At 38.2% G+C, this 26,404-nt stretch overlaps 1 long non-coding RNA gene across 8 annotated transcripts in view; it reads left to right on the top strand.

Moving 5' to 3' along the window:
- Positions 1-26,404, top strand: part of LOC105079549 (uncharacterized) — a 575,211-nt gene that overhangs the window by 117,130 nt on the left and 431,677 nt on the right. Inside the window, exon 3 of one of the 8 annotated variants that reach the window (XR_012499934.1) lies at positions 11,104-11,204. The exons of the other annotated variants lie outside the window; for them this stretch is intronic. This is a non-coding gene — a long non-coding RNA (uncharacterized LOC105079549). The remainder of the gene's footprint in view (positions 1-11,103; positions 11,205-26,404) is intronic. 8 annotated transcript variants of the gene reach the window in all.

Raw genomic sequence — 26,404 nt, 5'->3', positions numbered from 1 at the left:
GTAACTCCTGGAGATTGGAACATCATCAGAAAGCGGTCAGAACAATGCTCCCCATAGATGGGTATCCAGGAGTTAGTCATTCCAGTCTTCTCACGTTATTGCCTTTGTGATGCGTTTGTCCCAAACATTTATTCTCAGTCCATACGTGTCTTATATTTAAAGTGTACTTTCTATAGACCACATATATTTGCGTCTTTTTTTCTTTTTAAACCATTCTGACACTCTTTCCCTTTAAATTGGAATGTTTAGTCAGTTAACGTCATTAATTACTGAAGTAATTGAGATTAGATTTACCATTTTATTGTTCGTGTTCACTTTTTCTTGGTAATTCTCTTCCTTTTTTCTGATTTGTTTTTAGAAACACTTTAAAGAATTTTCATTTTCATTTTCCTACTGACTTTAAAAATTGAAGTATAGTTGATATACAACATTATTTTCAGATGGACAACATAATTCAACGTTTAAATACATTATAAAATGATCACTATAATATGTCTACTAACAATATGTCACCATACAAAATTATTAAAGTATTATCAACTATATTCCTTATGCTGTTATGTTACCTCCTTTAACTTACTTTGTACCTGGAGTTTGTACCTCTTAATCCCCTTCAACTATTTCACCCAACTCCCTGTCTTCCTCCCCTCTGGAAACCATCAGTTTGTTCTCTTCTCTCTGAGTCTGTTTCTGTTTTGCTTTGTTTGTTAGATTCCACATACAAGTGAAATCATATTTGTCTTTCTCTATCTAACTTATTTCACTTAGCATAATGCCCTCTAGATCCATTCATGTTGTGGCAAATGGCTATATTTCATTCTTTTTTATGGTGGTATTCCAGTCCATGTGTACTACATCTTTGTCCATTCATCTATCTATTAACACTTAAGTTGTTTTCATATCTTAGCTATTGTAAATAATGCTGCAATGAACATAGGGGTGCATATATCTTTTCTAATTAATATTTTTATTTTCTTTGAGTAAATACCCAGAAGTAGAATTGCCAGATCATATGGTAGTTCTATTTTTAATTTTTTAAGGACACTTCATCCTGTTTCCATAGTGGCTGCACCAATTTACATTCCTAGCAGCAGTGCACAGGGGTTCTGTTTTCACCACATCCTTGCCAACACTTGTTATTTGTTGTCTTTTTGATGACCGCCATTCTGACAGGTGTGAGGTGTCATCTCATTGTGGTTTTGATTTATATTTCCCTAATAGTTAGTGATGTTGAGTGTCTTTTCATGTGTCTATTGGCCATCTGTCTTTGGAAAAATGTCTATTCAGGTTGTATGCCCATAATGCAGACGGGGAGAGTTAAAAATGGTGCCTGCCAGTGCCAAGTCAGCTCGTAGAGGTAAGCGAAAAAAATCTGGTGCCTTCTACCACCTTAGTACCTGGAGAAAGTTTCAACATATCCCTGCGCTTTGACATACACCCTAAAATCAGTCAGTATATCTCCTTCTTGTATGACTCAGGTGCTCTTCATACTGCTGCCTCTGTCCTGGGACTTGGAGTGAGTGAATTTTGGCACACACCCTTCAGGAGTGGAGCCTCAGTTTCCTAAAGCCCTCTGGCTCTCCTAGATACAAGCCCCGCTGGTTTTCAAACCCAGACATTATGGAGGCCTGTCTTCCAGTTATAGGTCCCCCAGGCTGGGAAGCCTCATGCACCTTGTTTCTCAGGGAGAACTTCTGTGGCATCCCTGCTGCCTGTGCGCTGCCAGGCCAAGGGTTGTGGGTCCTGGCCAGGCTGCATCTCTGCCCGCCCTTCCTGTGTGTCTCCGTGTGGCTTTTTCTTTTTATTCTTAGTTGCAGAACATCTTTTATGCTAGTCTTCAGGTCTTCTCAGAGATGCTGTCTGTGTAGTTGTAGTTTTGGGGTGTTAGTAGGGGGAGAGGATCCCAGGATCTTCCTGCTCTGCCACCTTGTCCCCTCCTCTCCAGATAGTATTAATTTTTCTTCTATTGATTTTTAACTGTACTTCTTTGAATCATTATTTCAGTGGCTAGTTTTGCAGATTACACTAAAAAATCCTTAAGTTTTCATAGCCTGCAGTTAACATTGTGCTGCTTCATGTAAAATATAGAAATCTTGCAACTCTCCACCCCCCATCTTTTATACTTCATATTTTAAAAAATACATTTTTTGAATTAGGTCTACTCATGTGATTAACCCCACAAGATAATGTTTTATGTAGTTTATAAAAAACAAAAAGGAGAAAAGCAAAAGTCAAAGAAAATCTGATGCATACACCTCAATTTTTACCACTTCTGATACTTTTTCTCTTCTGAGAATATAATCTTTCATCTGGTATGATTGTCCTTCAGCCTTGAGAATTTCTGCGAGCATTTACAGTAATGGAAATCTTCTGACAATAGAGTTCCTTCATTTCCTTTTACCTGAGTCTTTATTTTATCTTCATTTTAAAATGTTTTTGCTAGATACAGAATTCTGGCTTAACCTTTTTTTCCCCTAGCACTTCTAAATTATTGTTCCACTTTTTTCTGGCCTATATGGTTTCTGATAAGTTAGCTTTTAATAATATGATTCATTGTTCCTCTCTGTGTAATATACCTTTTTCTTTTGCCTATAAAATACCCATTTTAACTTTAGTTTTCAAAAGCTTGACTACAACAAGGCTTGGCAGGGTCTTCTTTGTTTTCATTCTGCTTAGTATTCCTTTATCATATTGTATCTATAAATTCTGCCAGTCAAAAATTGAGAAATTTTAAGCCACTATTTCTTCAAGTATTTTTTCTATTTTATTTTTCTTTCTTCTCTTCTTCTGGGATTTCAGTCATACATAGCTAGGACTGCTCTTATCCAACAGGTCTCTGAGGCTCTGTTTATTGTTTTCAAACTTCTTTTCTTTTATTCGTCACATTGGGCAATTTCTACCGATCTGTTTTCAAGTTAATATACTCTTTCCTCTGTCATCTTCATTTGACTGTTAATTGAGTTGATATTTTATTTCAGATATTGTGTTTTTCAGCTCTCAGTTTACTACTTGGTTCTTTTCATTTTTCTATTTCTCTGTTGGGATTTCCTTTCTTTTTATTCTTTTTGAGCACATTTTATTTTACTTCATTTAGGCTCATTATAGGAGCCATTTAGAAATCCTTATCTACTAGTTCCTAAATTTGGTTCATCTTGGGGGAAGATTTTGTTGATTTTTCTCTTCTCTTAAAAAGATGTTCCATTTTATTGGTTCTTCACAGATTGGATAGTTTTGAATTATATCTTAGATATTATGACTGTTAAGCTGTGGAGGTTCTATATTCTGATATTCTGTCAACTGTCACATGAATGTTGCTTCTTTTTTTTCAGAAGTCAATTATATTGACTTGATTTTCAAATCCTGTTTCTGGTTGTGGCAGCTCAGACCTCAGTTCAGATGTTTTGTCTCTAGCTGAGCTGCTTCGAGCCTGTTCCATGAATGTATAATTCATGGATTAGTTAGAAATGTGGGTCAAGAATTTGGAGATTCTTTCTCTGGCTCTTTCCCTTCCAGGATTTCCCCATTACTGTCTGGAGTCATGTTTTACTCAAGCCAGAACTATTGTGATTTTTCCAATTGTATTCTACCACCTTGCATGCATTACATCCATTACACTTAGCTCTGACTAAAGACTATGCAAACGGGATCTGACTTTGTACATCTCTCCTCCTCTGAGGATGTACTCCCACCAAAACTGGTCTTTTCCCTTCGTTCTCCATTGCCTTTAGGTTGGCACTTACTGTATTATATCCTGGTTTTATGGTTTTTCTTCTGCAGGAGAGTTGTTCACTAGTCTCTTAGTCTTTTATTTCCAGAAGCAGAAATCTTTTTTCTTGACTTAAAAAAAATTATTTTGGCAATACATGTTTACTTTAGAAAAATAAACTTTAATCTTATCACCTTTAGATAATCACTGTTGATTTTTTGATGTACATCTATTCTTTGTCTATGGTTCAGAATATATATATATATATATATACACACACACATAAATTCATATTCTTAAACATAAACACATGAAAAAATAAACAAACAAATCTACAAGGGGATCACATTGTTTGATAACCTGATTTTCTTTACATAAAATATCATATGTATCTTTCCATGTCTATAAATATGTATTTATTTTATTATTTTCATGGTATGAATGCATAATTTATAAACTCAGTCTCTTATTAAGTTTTTATGCTGCTTCTGATTTTTCATTATTACAAATAATTCCTTTAGATAAATATCTATACTCACATGATTGCATAAAGTAATTATTAGTTGAATGAATTGTTTTGTTAAAATACATTTCTAGCAATGATAGTTTTCATCAAAGATAAATACATTTTTAAGGACTTAAATATAGTTTAACAAATCATCCTCCATAAAGATTGTGCTAATGTATTCTACCATACTGTTTGTAGTAGGCTGAATAATGGTCCCCAAAGGTATCAAGTCCTAATCCCTAGATACCTTTTCAAAACGTTCAGAGGATGAAAATACTTACAAATTATTTAAGTATTTGCTGATGTGAATAAATTAAATAAATATCTTGAGATGGTGAGATTGTCCTGGATTATCCAGGTGAACCATAAATGCAATCATAGTGTCCTTAGAAGAGGCAGAGGGAAATTACTAACAAGACATATGAAGAGAAGGCAGTCTGATCACAGAGGAAGAGATTGGAGTGGTGTGGTCACAAACCAAAGAATGCTGGCATCCAACGGACAGGGAAAAAGTAAAGAAATAGATTCTGCCTGGAGCCTGCAGGTTCCTTATGGAAATACTTCATGGTCTTTAAGATAAAACTAAACTTTTTCTATTTCACGATTCTTTGAATGTTGAAAAATTCTAGACTCTTTATATATTTTTTGCCTGTTTTAAATTTGGTTTTGCAGTCTATTGATGAAACAGTCAACTTGAACTTAATTATTTCTTTTTTTAATGAGATACTTATGGTTTTAAGAATTCTCTCTCTGATATACGAATCTAATAAGAGCAGCTTAAGAGTCAAAGAGATTGGACTCATGTGACTTTTGTTGTATTTGCATTGTTCTGTGATTTTTATCAGCATTTATTTCAGTCACAAGAAAGTTTCTGGAAACAAGGGTTTCTTATTTCCTGAAATGTGAATGTAAGCTTCTGAAAGTTTGTAAAATACTTAAATAATTTGTAAGTATTTTCATCCTCTGAACATTTTGAAAAATTCATCTGAGCCGAAAAGGACCAAATAATTTAAAGACAGTTTCAAAAAGTATTTTCCATAGGAAACTAGTGAATTATTTCTCACATTCTCTTTTTCTCTTCCTGTCACACACATATAGACAACATGCACACATATGTGCATGCACACACGTACACAGACACTCTGCAAATGCATAAATGGGAATAAATACATGCTCTATACTTTAAGACTGTAGTATTTGATGGTTTGTTTTAAAAATGTAGTGTTTTCCTTTCTTGCGTGGCATCCTCCTTGTTCTCGCCTTTCTCCCACCCTCTTGTTTCACATCATGGTCTTTCCCATACAGGGAACTCATGTTAACAGCTTTGTGTATATGCTCTTGTATTATTCTCAGTGGTCATATAGTCATGAACAAGCATGGTGTCTAGGTCATTGTTCGGTAAAAATGGGATTATATTATTATATGATACTTACTTTCTGTATCTTTTAGAATGTCCTCACGGATATTCCTCTAAATCTGTTGGTTTGGTTTGAATTCATTCTTTTAATAGAGACATGATAGTCTTTGGTGTGATTTGACTAGGGTTTAACTTCCTGTTATTGAAGGGCACCACTTACTTCACAGTATTTTGCTACTTGAAATAGTGCTGTTATAAACCTTTTTGTAAATACATTTTTTTGTGTTAGTGTTTTTATTAGGGGAGATTCTGAAGTATAGGACTGCTAGGGCAAAGGCTTAAGGTATTTTAGTTGTAATAAATGCTGCCAGACAGTTTCCAAAAGGCTATACCAATTAAAATTTTCATCAGCAATGAGGAATATATCCATTTTCCTCCTCACAAACAGTGGATATTATTATTCTCTAATTTTTGCCATTTCACTAGGTAGAAAATAATATTCTATTGATTATTATTTTTCCCTTATTTTTAAATGAGGCTTAGCTTCTTTTGTGTTTGTGGGCATTTGGATTTGCTCCACATAAACTGTCTTCTCATATTTCTTGTCCATTGTTTCTACTGGGATATTTATCTCACTAATTTTAAAAATATATTTATGTGTGATAGATATTAACCCTCCATTTCTCATCTCTGTTGCAATATATCCTCAAATCTATCTATATATTTTGTGGACTTTGTTTATGGTGTCTTTTTCCAATACAAATGTTTAACGATTATCTATAGTTTTGGTTCATCTACTCTTTTATTATCTTTGGGTTTTCCATCTTTATTATAAAGGTCTTTGGCACCCTCTAGATTATACATGTAGTCTCCTAAATTTATTATGTTTTACTTTTTATATTTTAGTCTTTATCTGAGATTTATTTTTGTTTTGAGATGCAAGGGAGAGAGGTCCACCTATATTTTCTTCCAGATAGATAGCCAGTAGGTCTGTACCATTTAAATCATCCATTCTTTCCTAAATAAACTAAAGTAGTTTCTGACATATATGCAATCCTCTCTAAATATAGAGAGATCTGTTTGTGGATTCTCCATTTATTACATGAATCTCCCAATGAATATTTCAGTGCCACTATGATACTATTTTGATTAGAGTAGAATGGAAGTAAGTTCTCATACCTGGTAGGACATGTCATCTCTTCTTCTTCATATTTTTCTTAGCTCCTTTTGGACTTTTTTTCCTTAGAGCTAAACTTTAAGATAAGAGGACTTAATTCTAAAAAGTCTCTCACCTCAGTTTTAGTTGCATTCAATTTGCATATTAATTTTCAGAGTCTTTTGGTGACTTTTCAGTCTTCCCATTCAAGCACATCAGTCTTCATTGATATAGAGAGATACTGGCTTCTGTGTATTTAAATGGTATCAAGCTCTTTGTTAAATTTTTTCATTAATTTTAGGAGTAGTTTACTAGAGTCTCGGGTTTACAAGGCATACAACCCTATAATCCACAAAAACAGGTGTTATTTCCTTTTTTTCCTATTTTTATACCTATTATTTTATTTTCTTGCTGGGTTGTATTCTCTCAAACCACCAAGTTACTATTAAATACTAAGATAGTAACAGGAAACTCACTATAGCTCCCAACTTTAATTAAAGTGGGTTTAATGTTTTATAATCTAAGATAATATTTTTCAGTCACTGGTAAATAATGTTTATTACATTTGTCATTGGTATCTGTTCTATTTTATTTAGCTTTTGTGTTAGTGGTGGCTGCTTAATTTTATTTAAGGTCTTTTTAGTAAATATTGATATGCTCGTGGGGTTTTTCCCCTTTAATTTAATGATGTGATGAATTTTAATGACAGATTTCCTGATAGTAAGTCATTCTTGCATTCCCGGAATGTACCTTAGTTGACTACATGGTATAACTAGCCTTAGATTCATTGTTGGATTCAATTACTAATATGTTCTCTCACATTTTTCATCTTTACTTATGAATTATATTGGTCTACAGTTTTCTATCTAGAACTATGCTCAATTACTTTATAATACGAATTGAGGAACCATTCTTTTGAGGCATATTTTGTCTTATGATCTGTAATAGTTTATACCACACTGGAATAAACTCTTCTATATCTAGCTGGATTTATAGCTATGAACCCATCTAGTCCCTGTGACTTTTTCAGTATCTTTTTCTATTGTAAATTCAATGTCTTTGATGATATTTTTTTGCTATGACATGATTTTATAGCTTCAAATCTGGGCATTTCCTGTTGTTTATATACTTTTTGCCATGCCTAATGGATTTTGGCTATAAAGTATTCTCCTTTTCAATGCTTCTAGATAATTTTTAATCTCACTTTTTATTTCTTACTTGACTCAAGGATTATATAGGTATGTGCTTCTTAGTTTCCAAATGATGAATATTACGTTAATCTCTCCTTCATATTTATTTCCAGTATTAGTGGGTTTTGGTCCAAGAGGGTGGCTTGCACAAGTTTTGTTACTGCTGGTAATATAGCAGTGAACAGCACAGATTTGCTTTGTGAAGTTTACCTTTTAATGAAATGACAATGTTCCATTGAGAAATACATATATAGTCAAGTTTATTTATTGTTTTATTCAATTCTTTTATGTCCATGTTTATTTTTTTGTCTACCATATCTGGTTAACTTTTAAAGGTTTCCAGTGTTATTCTTGTTTATCAAACTCTGCTTCATTTGTGATGCTTTTGCTTATTTTAGATGTTTTTTTTTTGATGCCTATAGGTTTATAACTGTTAGAATCTCTTCATAAACTATACTTTTGATAACTATGTTTTATCATTTATTTTAGGTTAGTATCCTTTAATATTAATATTGCTGCTGCTTTTGCTTTTGTTTATTTGCATTGGTCTAAAATAAAGTGATTTTCAACATTGACTGTTTTATTTTAGTTGGGTGAATGTAGTTGGGTTTTGTTTTATATCCTAATATGACAGTCTCTTTTTTTAATGTGAGAATTCAGTTCTGTCATGTTTAATTATTATAACTATAAAGTTGGTTTTATTTCTTTCATATGTTTACTTATTCAGCAGAGATTTTAAGTGTCTTCTGTGTGCCATTGTACCAGGAATTCAGTAGTAAACAAAAGATATAATCCCAAATGCATGACATTTACAATGTAGTTGCGGGGAGGTTAAAGATGGTAAATACAATAAATAAGTAAAATATTGCATATATTAAAATATGGCAACAGTTATGCAGAAAAATAAAACAGACTAAGGTCATGGGCAATGTTGAGGAGGTTATAATTTTAAATAAGGTGGACAGAGTGAGTCCCACTGAGAAAAAGACACTTGAGAAAAGGATTGAGGGAGATGAAGTGAGTCAAGTGGGTTCTGAGAGAACAGTTTTCTAGGTAGGAGGAATAGCCATTGCACAAGATTTTAGTGTATCTGGAATGTTCAAGTTACACGTCAAGAAGGCTAATGTGGTGCATTTGGTAGAGGAGGTGATAGGAAGACAGAGAAGCTTGATAATCATTTAAAAGATTTACTCTAAGTGAAGTGGAAAGCCACTGGCTATTTTATAACATAAAATGGAATCAAATTTAATCACATTTATTGAGATATACAGTTACATACAATGAAATGTACCTGATGAATTTTGGCACATTTATGTATCTGTATAACTACCACCATTATCAAGATATAGAAAATTTTTATTACCTAGAAAGTTCCTTTGTGCCTAAGGGTCTTAGTCAATGACCAGCTGCCATATCTGGCCCCAGGTAACCACTGATCTTTCTCCTGTCACTTAGGATTAGATTTGTTTTTTCTAGACTTTCATCTGAATGGAATGATGTAGTACCCTTTGGTGTCTGGCTTCTTTTGCTCAGCAAAATGTTTTTCAAATTTATCCATGTTGTCATGTGTATCAGCAGTTTGTTCCTTTTTTGTTGCTGAATCATATTCTATTGTTTGAGTATACCTCAATTTAATTAGCCGTTCACCTGGTGATGGATATCTGGGTTGTTTCCAGTTTTTGACTATTATGAATAAAGCTGTCATGAACATCCATATACAAGTCTTCTTGTGTGAACATCTGTTCTTATTTTTCTTGGATAAACATCTAGGAGTAGAATGGCTAGCTCATCTAGAAATGAATGTTAAACTTTGTAAGAAAGTACCAGACTATTTTATAAAGAGATTGAACCATTTTGATGAGAGTTCCTGTTGCTGTTGCTCTGTCCTCATCAACACTTGGTAGTGTTGGGCTTTGAAATTTTAGTCAGTCTAATGGATGTGCAGTGGTATCTCAATACAGTTATAATTTGCATTGCCCTGATAACTCGTCATGTTGAGCTTCTCATGTGTTCATTACCTATTAATACATTTTCATTTGTGGCAGGTCTGTTCAAGTCTTTGTCTGTTATTTTTTTATTGATTTGTTTGGCTTCTTTTTACTGAATTGTAAGACTCCTTCCTTTATTTAATTGTAAGAATTATTCTCTTAATTATAGGAAAAAAAGACTCTGGATACAAGTTTAATGTGTGTGCATGTATGTATGTAAATATATATGCTAATGTACAGTAAACTATAGCCAATGTCAAAATAAGTAAAATAATATGTAACCTTTAATATATCAAGTTTTTAAAATGCTAACATCTGTTTGGCATTAGTGTGTGTGTGTTTTTTTAAAGAATTTCTGGGTCAGGACAAAGGATTGTATAAAGCACAACACTGCAATGCTTAAATTTCAGATAATAAGTTACTGTGAAACACTCATTTTTGTCTACTTGTTTTATAACTCACTGTGCAGAAGCATTATTGCAAATTCTTTAATTTTGAACTGTATCATTAACCCTCCACTGGGTATGAATGAAACAGTTTAATTTTACTTGGCACACATCCTTCCATTCCCTTTGACTGGCTGAAGACACATAACATGGTAAACATATTACACCTCTAAATGTTACATAGTATATCGCAGTTCAGACTTATTAACGATCCTGCTCTCAGTTCTTCAGCTCAGTTGATCCAGGATTACCCTTATTATCTAACTAACATGACCTTCTGAATTCTCACAAGGATGGAGTTGTATGTCAGAGGTTTAAAAAGATGCATTTACCATTCTAGCTTCCTGGGGGCAAGAGGAAGATCTATTTTCCCAACAGTTATTTAATTGTATCATAATACCTCCTTTCCCCGTAGAAAGAGCAACATTGCATTTCTCTGTGTTCAGCTCACCTGCCAGCTGAGTCCTTCTCCTATACTCTTTCTCCTCCACACCCCGCTTGCTGTGCTTGCTTAGTGTACAAATACCAGAAACCAAACTTTTCATCTTCTTTGAATTAGGAAATATTATCACAGCCAGGGTATTGTTGAAAATTAAATTTAACAAATAAAAGTGTAGTGAACTTTTAAATATAAATCAGACACATCCCTAGGATTTGCTTTTTAACTGCACACCTTCTAAGAAATTACATTTTTACTCCCAGCAAATTACCTAGGAGAAAAAAATGACAAGAGTAATCTATTTTTTTCACAGCTGGTCGGTTGGCCAGAGTTTCTCATCAAGGAGTGCATGCTGTTTGCTCCCCAGATGGACAGCCTGGATGAGCTACAAATCCACAGAGCCTGGGACACAAGGTGGAAATTATACTGCCGGTGCTTTTAATCTTGCACAGCTCTGCACACTCAAAATTGCAAGTGGCCCATTTCCAAATGAACATCTACTGGGACAATATCCTATATCTTGTCAGAATGAGTCCCATTAAATCCTCAGCTGGAATTAGACCAGGAACTTGTAATAATTATGAGAAACTTATTAAAAAGTTGAAGCCCTAGACTGTGACACTGGAAACACTTAGGCAACATTAACAGTAATTGAAATCTCTGTGAGTTTTTCATTTCAGTCAGTCCTTGTTGATGGCCAAGCAAAGAACACCCAAATGAGAAGGTGTGAAACCAAAACACCCAGCTTCTAAGAGGGCAATTCTCTTTTGTTCATTACAAAATGCAGTGAGGAAAAATGAGATGCCAAAGACTAGAGTACATTGCATCTCTGTGGTGCTAGGGAGGTCTGAGCAACCAGTAGTTGGAATTACTGTCTGAATGACTGAAGTAAATAACTCTAGATCCTTTCCAAATAAAATGTTCTATGGCTTTTGAGACTGTATTTAGTTCTTTAAGAAAATGAGACATATTTTATAATTAGTGTCATCCAAATGAATGCCAACGTTCTGTTAGAAAATCATTTTTCCTAAATATCTTACAGATTCTACTGTAGTAATCTTCACAACCTTCTTTTTTTTTCTTAAATATTATGGTATAAATCTTACTCTTGTTAGTTGAATTTATATATTTTTTTTATTGCAGTATAGTCAGTCTACAATGTTGTGTCAGTTTCTGGTGTACAGCATAATGCTTCAGTCATACATGAACATAGATATATTCATTTTCATATTCTTTTTCACCATAAGTCATTACAAGATACTGAATATAGTTCCCTGTGCTATACAGTATAAACTTGTTGTTTATCTATTTTATATATATTAGTCAGTATCTGCAAATCTCAAACTCCCAATTTATCCCTTCCCATCCCCTTCCCCCTCTGGTAACCATAAGTTTGTTTTCTATGTCTGTGAGTCTGTTTCTGCTTTGTAAATAAGCTCATTTGTCTTTTTGTTTGTTTGTTTTGATTCCACATACGAGTGATATCATATGGTAGTTTTCTTTCTCTTTCTGGCTTACTTCACTTAGGGTGACATTCTCCAGGTCCCTTCATGTTGCTGCAGATGGCATTATTTTATTAGTTTTATGGCCAAGAGTATTCTATTGTGTAAATATATCACAACTTCTTTATCCAGTCATCTGTCGATGGACATTTAGGTTGTTTCCATGTCTTGGCTGTTGTAAGCAGTGCTGCTGTGAACATTAGAGTGCATGTATCTTTTTGAATTAAGGTTTCCTCTGGATGTATGCCCAGGAGTGGGATTGTTGGATCATATGGTAAGTCTATTTTTAGTCTTTTGAGGAATCTTCATACTGTTTTCCATAACAGCTACATCAAACTGCATTCCCACCAACAGTGTAGGAGGGTTCCCTTTTCTCCACACCCTCTCCAGCATTTATCGTTTGTGGACTTTTGAATGATTGCCATTCTGACTGGTGTGAGATGATACCTCATTGATTTGCATTTCTCTGATAATTAGCCATATTGAGCATTGTTTCATGTGCCTACTGGCCATTTCTATGTCTTCACTGGAGAATTGCTTGTTTAGGTCTTCTGCCAATTTTTGGATTGGGTTGTTTGAATTTAAATTTATCATGGATGTTGTGGATCCAGTGCGGTCAGGTTGGTGGCATGGTGACACGTGGGTTGGTAAAAGCATTTACCAGAGATAAAGTATGGAAATAGAAAAGGAGTTTATTAGGAGTATGCTCCCATAGACAACAGCTGGCCACATAGATGAGAGGTGTCTGTGTGGGCACTGAGGGTCAGTTCTTGGGGGTGTTTTACAAGGTAGGGTCACAAGGTGCCTGATTGGCTTGTGCGCAAGTCTCTGGTTGTAGGTGAGGTAAGGGGTTTAGGATCTGTGAAGGGTGGTGGGGTTTATGACTCTGATAAAGTGGGCTGAAACAAGTCAGCCTGAGTTATTATGAGATTAGGCATTATCTAGGGCTATTCGTTTGTTAAGGGAAACACACCCACTAAAGAATGTACTTTATCTGTTGAGGGATCACAGGCAGACATCTGAGAGCCCAGAAATGGGGGTCTTTGGACTTTGAAGGATGTAATTGGCCCAACAGTGGAGTCTAAAATAGCTAAAATTTAAATAATTTGTTTTTGAAATGAAAAAATAAATCATGATGAAGATGATAATAATCAATGACTTTAAATGTATTTTTAAGAATGAGATTTTATGTTTTAAAGAGTGGAAAGCATCTTTAGAATGGATTCAGAATTCTCTATGCAACATTTGTATTCTAAATATTCTATATTGTGAGAGGATAGTTATAGTATCACTAGATTTTCCATTACTTAAAATAGGCTTCTGATATGAGATGACTTTAAGCTCTAGAACAGAATTGGAATCTTTCATCATTTTAGGTAATAAGCTGTTCTTGGATTAAGTGATAATGCTAATAAAATGGTACTAGAAGGCCCTGTGGTGGGTTCTTGTTCAAATACCAGTGTGGGTGCAATGAGAAAGTCTTGAGTGACAACACAGAACATCATCAGCTCTATTTTCATTCAGAATAGCTGTGATGTACTTCCCTGCAATGAACTAGTGTGCCCTGGCTTGATTGTGCTCAGGAAGGGATTAAACCTAAGAGAATCAGAGGACTGATAATTGGAAACAAGTTAATCCAGCCATAGAGTAGGGGAGGGTGAAGAAAGGAAGAGGCCCAGAAAGCAGTGAAGAGGACGAGTGTTGACAGGAGAGTCCAGGGTCAGCAAGAATATACAATTACGTCTTCCTAGACACCGTTTAGCTTATACTTAATAAATCCTCTTTGTGGCCCTTGTCCTCCCTGTCAGCTACAGTGACATCCTGTTTGGTTTTTCACTTGCATCATTCAAGACCCTTAGGGAATAATTGCTTCTCCTAGTTCCTTTGGGGATAAGATAACAAATTGTGTTTGATTATCCATTTCTATTGCCTTCTGCATGATTTTCCCAGGCTGTGTTTGGCTTTTGATCTGATTTCCTTCTCCAGTCTCTCAGTCAGGGTCAGGAAGAGAAGCTTTCTCTGTCGGTCTCCATGCCCATGGTCCTGCCTTACAGCCTGGGTCAACTTCAGTAGCATTCTTGAGTGCTGTCTGAATCTGCCTTCTTCCTTTCAGCAGATCTTCGGGGAACCTCACTTACTCTGGGAACACAAATGCTTGGAGAACAGTTTGAGCACAGATTTAAAGATTTAGAGGCAAGAGTCAGGCCTAAAACAAACTACAAAGGTGGCCATGCAGTCAGAGTCTCCGGTCCAATTTTCCCTGTCCAGCTGTAGCCGAGTCCAAACTCGTTCTGCTCGCTGCACGACAGGCCAATAAATTGGGAGACGAGATGTTGGGGCAAGGAATAGTGACTTTATTCGGAAAGCCCACAGACCAAGAGGATGGCAGACTAATGTCTTGGAGAACCATCCCGCTCTAGTCGGAATACAGGATACTTTTATACAAAAAATAAGGAAGGGGGAGGGAAAATAAGGGAGGGGGTGTGGTTGATTGTTGTAATCTTCTTGCTGCAGGCATTCTTTGTTCTTGCGGCCATCCCCGTGGGCTAGGTCATGGTGTTCCTGTAAACCTCCAACAAAACAAAGGTTATTCTCTACTACACAGCCATTTTCTCCCTTGGATGACTGTCCTTTGTCTCCCAGCTTCCCTGCCAGCCCCCACTGGCTAATGAGAATCCTAGTATTCACACACCATACTATTCCCAACAAAGGGCCTCCCAGGGCGGCATCCAGCCTGGCCTCTTCTGCCCTTCCACATTTCCCTCTTTGTTTGTTCCTCCATTGAAATCTGACTCTGCTTTGCTCAGGACCCCAGAGTCTCTTTGGCGATCACAAAGGATGTGGATCTGCTTCCCGGATAATGTAGTAGCACGCATTGGTCTTGAGATCATTCTATGCAAATGGATTAAGTAGTGCATTAGTTTCCTGTTGCTGCTGTAACAAATTACCACAAACGTCATGTCTTACAGCAATGCAGGTTTAGTCTCAGGGGTCAGGAGGTCACATGTCCCAAATCAAAGTGTTGGCAGGGTTGTGCTCCTTCTAGAGGTTTCAGGAGAGACTGTTTCCTTTCCTTCTCTGCTAACAGAAACAACCTGAGTTTCTTAGCTTGTGACCCCTTCCTTTATTACTCCAGCCTCCTTCTTCTGTCCTCACATTTCCTATTTCTCATTTGGATCTCCTGTCTCCTTTTGTAAAGACCTTAATAATTAATCAGGCCCACCTGGATAATCTAGGATAGTATTCCTTGTCACCAGATTTTTAACTTAATCATACTTGCAAAGTCCTTTTGGCCTTAGAAAGTAGCATATTCACAGGTACCAGAGATTGGGGATGAGGATGTCTTTGGGTGGCTGTCATTCAACCTGCTGTAGGTAATATTCAGTGTAGATAATATTTTAACTCAGTGTTTTTCAAAACTGAGCCACATATAGACTCCTTTACAAAAGGAATAAAGTTTTATAGACTCTTCCCTGTGTTGACTTATGTTTATTAAATTGTTACATAAATACATATAAACATTAAACTGCTTATAAACACCTCATGTTTGTAGCTCTTCGACAAAGATAAAATTAAAACAAATTTACAAATTAAATACAATCCATAAAGTGAATAAAATTCAAATTAAGTACACTAATTTAATGTGACAAATGATGTGGTTTTACAGAAAGTGGAATTGCTGAGGAAATTTGAGCAGAGTGCTGACTGCTGGGGTTTGGTTTTTTCCGAGTTTAGCACACCTGTACTATTTGTCATGTCATGACCCCGTTCTTCCTCATTTTCCCTTTCATACTGTGTTCATAGAGGATTCTGTGACATAATTTGACTTTCACCTATCTTGAATACTCACTAATTTTGCTTTTGTCTTTTTCTCATTTGCCCAAGACAGTGAAAGCATTACTATGGGGTCCCCATAAAAATACTGGCTCTGAATTTATGTAGCAGTATTTGAATAGATGGTGGTCTTTCAGAATATGCTTTTTTAAAAAAGAAGATTATTTTTGAGTTGAAAAACCAATTATAATTTCTTACAGGAATTTGCTTGAGGGACTCTGTCTTCACTCTGCCTTTGATGGTGGACACAGCAGGCAGTGTAAGAGGCTCTGTTCACTGAGAATATTCTTCCAGGTTAATCTTACATCACTTAGGTTTAAATCTTTTCATCTTTGTGAAATTCACTGATCTCCTTAGGGGGCTGTTTTACAAGTCTGCTCTTTCAGTAGCCTGTACTGTATACTTGATGGGAAAAGAGGATTGTTTAGAAAGGAGAGAGCAAGAGGGAGATAAAGTGAGAGTGAAGGGTAGGGTGAGGAGTGAACAAGAGACTACAAATATGCAAGAAACTCGGCTTAACTTACACTGGAGTTTGGCCATTGGGTTACATAGTCACCCCAGGAAAGATAAAATTCAAACATATTCACAGTCTGGAGGAGGCATGGGTGCCCAGTCCTGGCCGAGCTCTCTATCGTCGGACCCTCACAGATCCATTATTTCCTTGGTTTTCCCCTCTGTTAGTGAAGGATGGTAGGATGTGAATTCAGAAGCTCCTTCTGGATGAAAGTCCTCTTGTTTGCCGAGCTCCATGCTGTTCTGCAAACATTAGTCACAACCCTGCTGCTTTCCCCTGGGAAAATTCTAATCTGCGGTGGGGACAGTGAAGGTGATTAGAAATCCCAGGAGTCGTGGGATAGGCACACCTCCCTTCCAGTCCTGCTGAAATTCACTGTCTTCTGATTTTTCATTTGTTTTGAGAAAGTACAAGTTTAACATTGCTAAATTGCCACTGTTTGTTTTTCCCCCTTTCCTTTGACTAGCCAGAAAGGCTTCTGCTGTCATTCACACTAGGAAAAAAATTACATTCTTTTCATGAAATAAAAATTATTTCTAAAATGAAGAAAGAAATCTTAAGAAAAATCAGCAAGATATACATGATTTTTCCCTTGCACATAGATTCAGTGGCTAATATATACTCTAAATTATTACCTATGTAAGATTTATCAAAAGTCCTAATCTCATCAAAATCCTGCATGCTATGCAGAACTGCCTGAATGCGTCTTCTCTTGGTGAGCTTACTCACTTCTCCTTTCTTCCTGTGTCCTCAACGCTGAGCCTCTTAACACAATGTAACATTTGTTGTTTAGAATTTGTTTATCCTGATCATTATGATGTAATTACAAATGAAATAGCTTGTTCGTATGCAGTGGGCACACAATTAATATTTTAGTGAATGAATAAACAAGTGAAGAATGCTGAAAAGCTGATTTTTAAATCTTAATTTAATGAATTGTTTTGATGGCATCACATGAGTTTATTGTAAGTAGATTCTACCAGAAACCAAGGGAAGTTTGAAAAGAGATGGGATGGGAAGAGGGTGTGGTGGGGAAGGAGTAGGAATGATTCTTTAGTGTATGTTTGGTGAGATTTTCTTTAAAACACTGAAAATAGTAACAAGATAAACATAGTATTCACCATCAGAAATCGTTACCTTGAACATTTCTTTCTCATATTTGCTGCATGTCTTTGATTTTTAAGCAAAAATGAATAGAAATAAAACTGAAATTCCTTTTTGCTCCATACCCTGGCCCACTACCCTTCACCCATCATTCAAAAGTAGCCACAATTGTCGATTTGATGTGAATCTTTCCAGTGTATGTGTATACACACGTGTGCACACACACGCGCGCACACACACACACACACGTGTGAAGATATAGTGTTATTTTCTATTAAGGATTTTTAATTTACATGAATGGTACTGTAGATTTTATTCGTAGGAGAGCTATGCTTCCTACTCCTCTTTCTCTTCTCTCTCTGTTTTTGAGCTAGTTTTCTTTTTTGTATATCTTATCTCCTATAAGCCAGACTTTTCTTAAAACTTTCTTAAAACTATTTTTCTGCTTTTAAATATAACATAGGTTCATTCAGAAAACTTTGAAAACATGAGCAATGCACAAACTGGGCAGGGAAGGGGAGTGGGATATAAATTTACTCAGTCCTGCTAGCTAAAACCAGTCACTGTTAACATATTTATTTATGTTGCTTGCTTAAGCCCACATCTCATTCCACTCCCTTTTTACCTAGAAAAACTCCTCAAGAGTTGTCTACATTCACTGTCTTCAGTTCCTCCCCTCCCATCCTCTCTTCTTTCCTCTTCAGTCAGGATTTCTTCTCCACCACGGCACCTAGGTCCCCACATCCAATGATCACTTCTCGGTCCTCTTCCTAGCTGCCTTGTCAGGAGCGTGTGACACCCTAAGCCCTGGAGTCCTCCTTGTCTTGTCTCTCTTACACTCTACTCTACATCCTTTAGCGAGCCATGTCAGCGTGCCACCTGCCAGAAGCACCCCAAATCTGCTCCTCCTCAGCCCCTGTGCCACCTCCATCTTAGTCCAAGCATGATCATTGCTGACCAGGAGTATTGCAATAAACTCCTGACTGCTCTCCTGCTTTGACACCTTTCCAACACATTTTCAACACAGCAGCCAGATTGACTCTTTCCATCTTGAAACAGATCACATCACACATCTTCTCCAAACCCTCCCATGGCTGCCCATCTCACTCTGGGAAAACCCTAAGTGATTATACATGGCTGTATCTATCTACCACGTGGCCGGGTGGGCAAAATCCCTTCCAACCGCACTGGGACCTCATCTGTGACTTCCTTTTCTTGCCACTCTTTGCTGTGCCTTGAATATACCACGCACTCTCTTGCCCATCAAAGCCTTCTCTCTACCAACCATGTCATCATTCCCCAGTCATCAGTACGCCTCTCTCCCTGACAGTTAACTGTGAGATCTTCCTTGTATGCAGGAGAGTTCCTTCCCTGGTACTCCCTACTTCCCCTACTTTGCTTTATTTTTCTCCACGGCACTTACTATTTATCTTACATGCTCATTTGTTTATTTCCTGTATCCTGTCCCTAGAATCTAAGTTCCATGAGTCAGAGGCTTGTGGTCTCCATAGTTATTTTCCCAATGTCTAGAATTGTGGCAGGCATCCAGTAAATATTTGTAATACGAATCAATGAATGAATGACTTCAGTATTTTTCACATTATATATTTACTTCATTTTTTATAAAAGCTTGCCTTTTAAGACCTAATATATTATCAGCGTTTGCCAAATCAAGAATATTTTTCTATAACATTTTTCATAACGGCTCCTTGGTATTCTATTTTAGAGATGCATGACAATTTACTTAATCAATTCTCTATTAAAGTACCTTTGATGGCATGCAGAATTTTACAGTAAATGACACTCTGGGGGAAGATGGTCAATTGAAGATACACCCTGTTCTTGCCCTCCCTCTCTCTTCCATTCTGCAGAACAGCACTGCAACTAGAGCATGCGAGTCGGCAGGCCCAGAGTTCCCCTGCTGGCACTTGCAGCTTGTGATACCGTCTCTGGGCCTCCAAGTCCCTCACTTGATAAACCTCATACAGCCACCCAAATGTTGATTGTTACTGTCTGCATTCCACACCTTGCCTTTGAGTCAAATAGGAAATTAGCCTCTTGTTTCTTTTCTTAATCTAAATCATAATCAGACCTCGCTGAGTACTGCATTTCAGTACTTCTCCTAAGAGGACATATGTCGTGGCGGACTGAATCTATCTATGATTTTGGCTGATCTTTCGGCAATATGGTTTATTCTGTTTTCCTAACTTCGTGCAAAGCCCTGCCTGTCACTTAATCTTCAGCACTTGTCAAATCGATTGATCAGAGGTAATTTAGATAAAGCATCTGCATTCTCTTCCTGCCCAGTGGTCAATAAGTGACTCTTTAGGAATAATTAAGTGTCCTCACTCCCTAGCGTGCCACAAGCATAGGTGCCTCAGTTACTGGCACGCACACTTGCTGCTGTGACCCAAGGGGACATGTTCTCTGTAGGAGAATAAGCTCCTTAGCAGTGTGAGCCTGAGGATGAATCAGTGACTCCTCAGCTTCAGGGAATGTCCCTTTCCATCCTCCAGAGAAATATTTTCTTGCCACTAAAAGTTTAAGGAGGTCCTGGTCATTTTTATTTATTCATCCATAGTGGCTGGCCTAAAATGGTCATACTCAAAGTCTCAGAATAAAAAAACTCTTACAGGGTTTAAAGCTGTTGTAGAAGTATATTTATCTGTAAAACATGCTCTACTTAACTAATATATATGATAGACATAATTGATACAAGAAAAATGAGGCACAAGAGGATGCTCGTGTCCCAGGTCTCAGGCGAGTCCCTGAGATGTGCCCCACCAAGTTAGGGTCCTTGGCTTTGTTCAGGAAAGATTTCAAGAGTGAGCCACAGTTGAGTACAAGTAGATTTATTCAGAGAGATGCACACTCCATAGACAGAGTGCAGGCTGTCTAACAAGGGTAGAGAGGCCACAGGGCGTGGGGCTGTTTAGCTTAAAGTAAAAGTAGATACACCCTCCATAGACACAGTGCATACGTCTCACTCAGAAGGGAGAGTAGCCACAAGGTGCAGGGTTGTTAGCTTTTATGGGCTTGGTAATTTCATATGCTAACAAGTGGGAGGATTATTCCAACTACTTTGGGGAACGAGGAGGGATTCCCAGGAATTGGGCCACCGTCCACTTTTTGATCTTTTATGGTTAGCCTCGGAACTGTCATGGCACCTGTGAGTGTGTCATTTACCATGCTAATATATCCCAATGAGCATATAATGAAGGCAAGGTCCACTGGAAGTCAAATCTCCTGCCATCTTGGGCCTCAAGGTCTTCTGTGAGTCAGATCTTCAATGGCTGTGTCATTCTTTTAATGGTTGTGCCCTACCCTCTTTCCTCCTGTCTCATAATAATAATACTTCATATTTTTAGTGTTTTCCTAGCCTATAAAATTCTTCTGCCTACTCTGTATCCTTTGACCCTGGAAACTTTTATTTTATTGGAGAGGAAGCTGACTCTAAGGAAGGTCAGGTTTTGCCCATTGTCACATAGTTAGTGAATATTGAAGCCAAAATTCAAATTCCAAACCACTGATCCAATTCTTATCACAAAGCCTGGGTGCTTGGCACTCTCCAGTGTTCTCTACCCTTCCACATGTTAGAATAATCTGGAGAGCTTATTAAAAAATACAGCTTCCTGGGCCCATGTCTGCCAGGGATTCCGAGTCATTTTGTCTGCTGCAGGGCCAGGAAGCATTAGTTTGTAAAAGCTCCCCAGGAGACTCTGATGTGCAGTCAGAGGGCTCTCCACCTCAGTCTCTCCAGGCAGAGATGAAGCAATTGGTAATTAATCTCTAATCAAGAAAAGAAGCAGTTTAGTTCAAAAAGTGAAAAAGAGTGATGACTTTATTTTGCTGTCCCTCCATATCATGAAAGAATAGCATGGGAGTTTAAAAGTCATTGCAGAGAGATTAAGATTTTTATTAAGAATTATGGGATAGCAAAAGCCTCTAGCTGTGGTATGATCCCTTCAGGGAAGAAAGCTGCCCCCTTTTTCCTGGCAGATGACCCCTTTAACAGCAATGTGTGGTCAATGGATTACCTTCCCATTAGTTTATCTTGACCTATCTCCTTTTGATGATGCAGAAGAATTTAATCAAGGTTGACTCTTCTTTGGTTCATCAGAAGATTTGACCCCAGTCAGTGAGTCTGCACTCTTTGTTTAAAGTTCTGAAGTGCAAGAATTTGGCTATTCGATTTGTCTTTTCTGTCAGGTCTGGAATAGGTTTGGCGCACATCCAGGGCTCCACCTGTTTGGCTCCTTTTCACACTCTGATCTTAGAAAAGCGGTGGAATTCTGTTGTATGCACATCAGTGTTGTTTAATCTTGAGAAGGCTTCTCTGGATTTCAGCAGAGGTCTGCTCCACATATATATTTTAACTAGTTCTGATGATTGATTTATTATGCCCAGCCTCCGCTGCACAAAGGGGCCTCTTCAGAATTCTAGTCCTGTGTTATTTGTCTCTATTCATATGCGCTGTTCTTATGTAACTGTATGCATTTTACATAATTGGCTTTAAGGAGGCTTAGAGGCGCCCAGGCAAAACTAAGCCCAGTCTTCAGAGCCAGATCTACCTGCCTGGTTGGAGTTGCCGGGCTGCCACTCATAAACTGGGTGGTCTGAGCCAAATGCTTAATGTCTCAGAGCCTCAGTTTCCTCATTTGGTTTGAGAATTAAATAAAATAATTTATGTAAAGTGCCTGGCACACCATAAGTACCCAATCTGTGTTAGTCTGTTTTCCTAGAGTTGATGTTCTATTTTCTCCAGGACTATTAATCGCATAGCTACCCCTGCCTGTGTTATATTCTCCCCTCAGTAAGTGAGTTGGGGAACTCAGCAGTGCGGCTTACTTGGCTCTGTATGTTTAGTCCAAAAGCCATCCAGAATGTGGACAGCCCTTAAACTCGCAAGTTACCCGAGAAGTAGTATTTATTAACATCACCCTCCCCCTCCCCCAAAAGACACAAAAACAAAAGACGTGTGCATGTGTACACACACACACACACACACACACACACACAGTGGTCAATGCACTGTACTATAGGGGCTTTCTTCCCAAAACCTTCATGAAATTGCATTAATATTCTAACCTTACAAATTTGGATTTGAGACTCAGAATTGTGTTGCCTAAGGACACACAGCCAATAATTGGTAAAACCCTGATCTATATAATTCCATAGATTATTGCCTCTTTAGGAAGCATTTTTCTGGCTTTTAGATAGGACATCTATTTGGAGAATGGTGAAAGAAATACTTAAACTACGATGTCCAAGTCGTCACCTGCTTTGCACAAGCCCCGACCTTTGCATGGGACACTTTGGTAGGGTGAGGTGTGAGACGTTTGGGGATTTTGGTGGTGTAGTTGTGTATTTGTGACTCTGTTGGCCTGGGTGTGTGTCTGTAGAACAAGTGTGGTTATAATAATCAATTCACAGATCTCTTCACAGTATCTAAGTGGCAGAACCCTCCATGTTGAGAAGCTCCAGAGAGTCTTTAAATAAGAAAGTTCTCACAGGAGTCAAATGTCAACCAAACATCTGTGTGCCTAATCAAGGAGGTACAAGGCCACACTTAGTCAACAGGAAGATTCCCCATAGAAAAACATCACTAAAAGTAGTGCCGTATGATTTATTTGCTGTAACTCAATTTCCATCTGTCTCATAAAATGGATTGTGTACACACTGCACTCCAGGCATTCAGCCAGGGAGGAAGCATATCAAAGAGCAGAAAACCTTCCCCTCCCTCGGGCTGTTGGCGACACGCTCTGCTAAAAGCCAGGCATGGCCAGTGTGGTCTGCAAGGAAATGCCCGGGACTACCTCATTGACATCTCAGACCTTGGGGAGTTGGCTGGATCATGAGCCTTTGAACAAGGCTCCATGGCAATAATAGGGGCCAGGTGGGTTTTGAACATTCTGGTTTTTTCCAGGAATTCCTCTGACTCACATTTGTAGACTCCAGATGGTGATTTTGCCAGTTCAGGCAAGATGCTATTCACAGTTCCTTACATTTCTTTTATAAACGGAGAATGGGCCAAACACATGGTTTCTTACCATAGTGCATTAAAGCAGGTCAGATGAAACAAGAATTCTCCGTCATTCTGTACACGGAGTTTAGGAACTGCGTATGGCCAAGTAAAAATGAACGTGATCCTATAAAAGCAAATCAGCTGGGTAAGAACCAAAGAACTCCTAGAGACTTCTGAAAGCTAGGTTGTTTGAGGCTGAATACCGGCTTCCCCATACTTCTCTAGGTACCAGAAACCTCATCTATTTTGTTTCTAAAGCTTTCTTGTTTAGGTTGCTGTAACATTCCAGTAGATTTTAAGAAACTGTTTTTTTGGTTTTTTTTTTTTCCTGTAGGAAGATTTTTTTTTTTTGTTAAGCAAACCTAACAAGTCGGCCCCATAACACACTGGCTGTGAGGAGGGAGGGAAGGGAAGTCAGTGTGAGGGCACCCCAGACAAGGCTCCATGTTCTCTCCCCTGGACCCAAAGCAGTCCCTGCTCTGCGCTGTGTGACTCTGGGCAGTTATTTAACCACTCGGAGGTTTAATTCCCTCAACTGTGAAATGAAGGTTGTATACATATTTTGCATAAAATTACATAAATCCATATACTTGCTCCAGTATGCTGAGGAGATAGGGTTCGATAAGTACTACTTAATCTGAATGTAAAGCCCAAGCCTCAGGCTGGAGTGGGAGGCAGGGGAGCACAGCTCCTGCTATTCGGGGTTGGACTATCTTCCTGCTGGGAGAGGAGATGACCTCTCCTCTGAGACCAAGGACGCAGCAGACTTCTGAGCGCCCACTGCTTCCCAGGCACAGTGGTGCTGGGTGCTGAGGAAAGAAGTGAATAGAGGAACCCCAGCCTCCACGTGGCTGATGGCCTAGCTGGGGAGAGGGACATTCAAATAAGTAAATCTTTATCCAGGTGCTAAGCACAGCAACTGAATCAAGTACAGTGTAGAGGGAGAACATAGAGCAAACCTGGCCTGCTGCCTGTTGTTGTCAGTGAATATTGTTGGAACACACTTATACTCATTCATTTACATGTTGTCTGTGGCCACTTTTGCCCTAAAATGGCAGGCTGGAGTACAGTCAGTTCTGCTTTAACACAGTACATGTTCCCCAAAAATCACCACACCGTGCAAGATTGTGCAATAAAGTTTAAAAGGCATAGAGGAAAAATAGCATTGAGGACAACATTAAATCTTGGTTAGGGACACACAAAAATGGTTAGGAACCTGATAAAGATGGCAACACTGTTTTACACATGTTAAATGGTTATGAAACAGACAAGTACCACAATAAACATGGAAGTGTACCTTAAAGAAGAAGTTTGCCAGAGGGGCTTCAGCTTGTGAGCTGTGAAGTAGAGGAGGAAGGCTTAGGTGAAGTCTGGCGGAATAATGCTATGGCACAGGATCGGGGGTGTGGCTCATAACTCCCGTGCTGACCTGGGGTGGACGGTGGATGTGGAAGGTGTCTGCATGTGTGTTGTGTCCTCTTAGGTGTCTTGTTTCAGCTGGGTGCAGTCTTCTGCCTTCACCTGGTGGTTCTCACAGAGGAAATTGTACATAAGTAAACGTGAAATTCATGTTACGCTCGTGTTGTTCCCTAACATATTGATCACACTGGAACAAATTCACGTTTTTGAAACAAGTGTCATAGCAGAACTGATTGTTGTTGCAACAGAGGCCGTATGTCCTGTTGGCCCACAAATCCTAAAATACCTACTATTTAGCCCATTCTGGAAGATGTTTGCTGACCCCTGGCACAGAGGAATGAGGGCTCAGGAAGCCTCCCAGAGGGAATCATATCTGAGCTGTGTTAGGAGGCTGAAGAGGGGAAGCTTGAGAGGATGACAGAGGGGAACAGGAACATTTTGCCATTTTTGTGATTATTCCCTCTCACGTCCTATGTGTGCATTCCCCCTCCCCACCTCATTTCCTGAGAGCACACACAGCTCAGTTGAGTTTTATGCAGAGTGAACCAAGATACAGTATCTATGGGTCAGAAAATGCTCCTCTGAATTAGGGGCACTCAAAGTCACATTAGCCCCCAAAATACTTCTCCCAGCAGCCTGTATCTGGGAAAGGCATGAGCCCTGGACAACCCCTTCCTTGTGGAAAAGCAGATGGATAACCAAGAGGATCAGCAGAGTGGCCTGGCAGTGTCATTATCAAGCTGTTGCATAGTCTCCCCGTTTACCACCCACTGAGTGAGGACCAACCCCTTTCCTGGGGTCTGGTCCCAAGAGACCTTTGCAGCCACATCTCCCAGAACCATACTAAACTAGTCTCTATTTCCCTGTGAGAGTTATAAGCCTGAATAGAGATATTCAAAAGCATTTCAAAGACATGGGCTGGTTCCCAGATCAACAAGGTGGTTATGATGTAATCAAAATAATTGACTTAGGGAGAAAAAACAAAGATGGGCCAATTAGAAAGAGTTGGGATAATCAGTCTAAAGAAAAGAAAAAGGAGAGAGGGCATCTTAGTCCTCTGTACTTACCAAGTCCTCTGCATCATACACTTTAGCCTCATGTCAGAAAACAATTGCATTACATAACTCTTCTTGGTCTGCTTTCATGGGCAATCAACTTTTTGATTATGGTTGGCTTTCAGGGAAAATATATGATGGCTATACTGATGTGATTACTC

Source organism: Camelus bactrianus, chromosome 17 (assembly GCF_048773025.1).
Source record: "Camelus bactrianus isolate YW-2024 breed Bactrian camel chromosome 17, ASM4877302v1, whole genome shotgun sequence".
Lineage (NCBI taxonomy): Eukaryota > Metazoa > Chordata > Mammalia > Artiodactyla > Camelidae > Camelus > Camelus bactrianus.
Note: the sequence above shows the minus strand (reverse complement) of the source record. Positions and strands in the feature narration are given on the sequence as shown.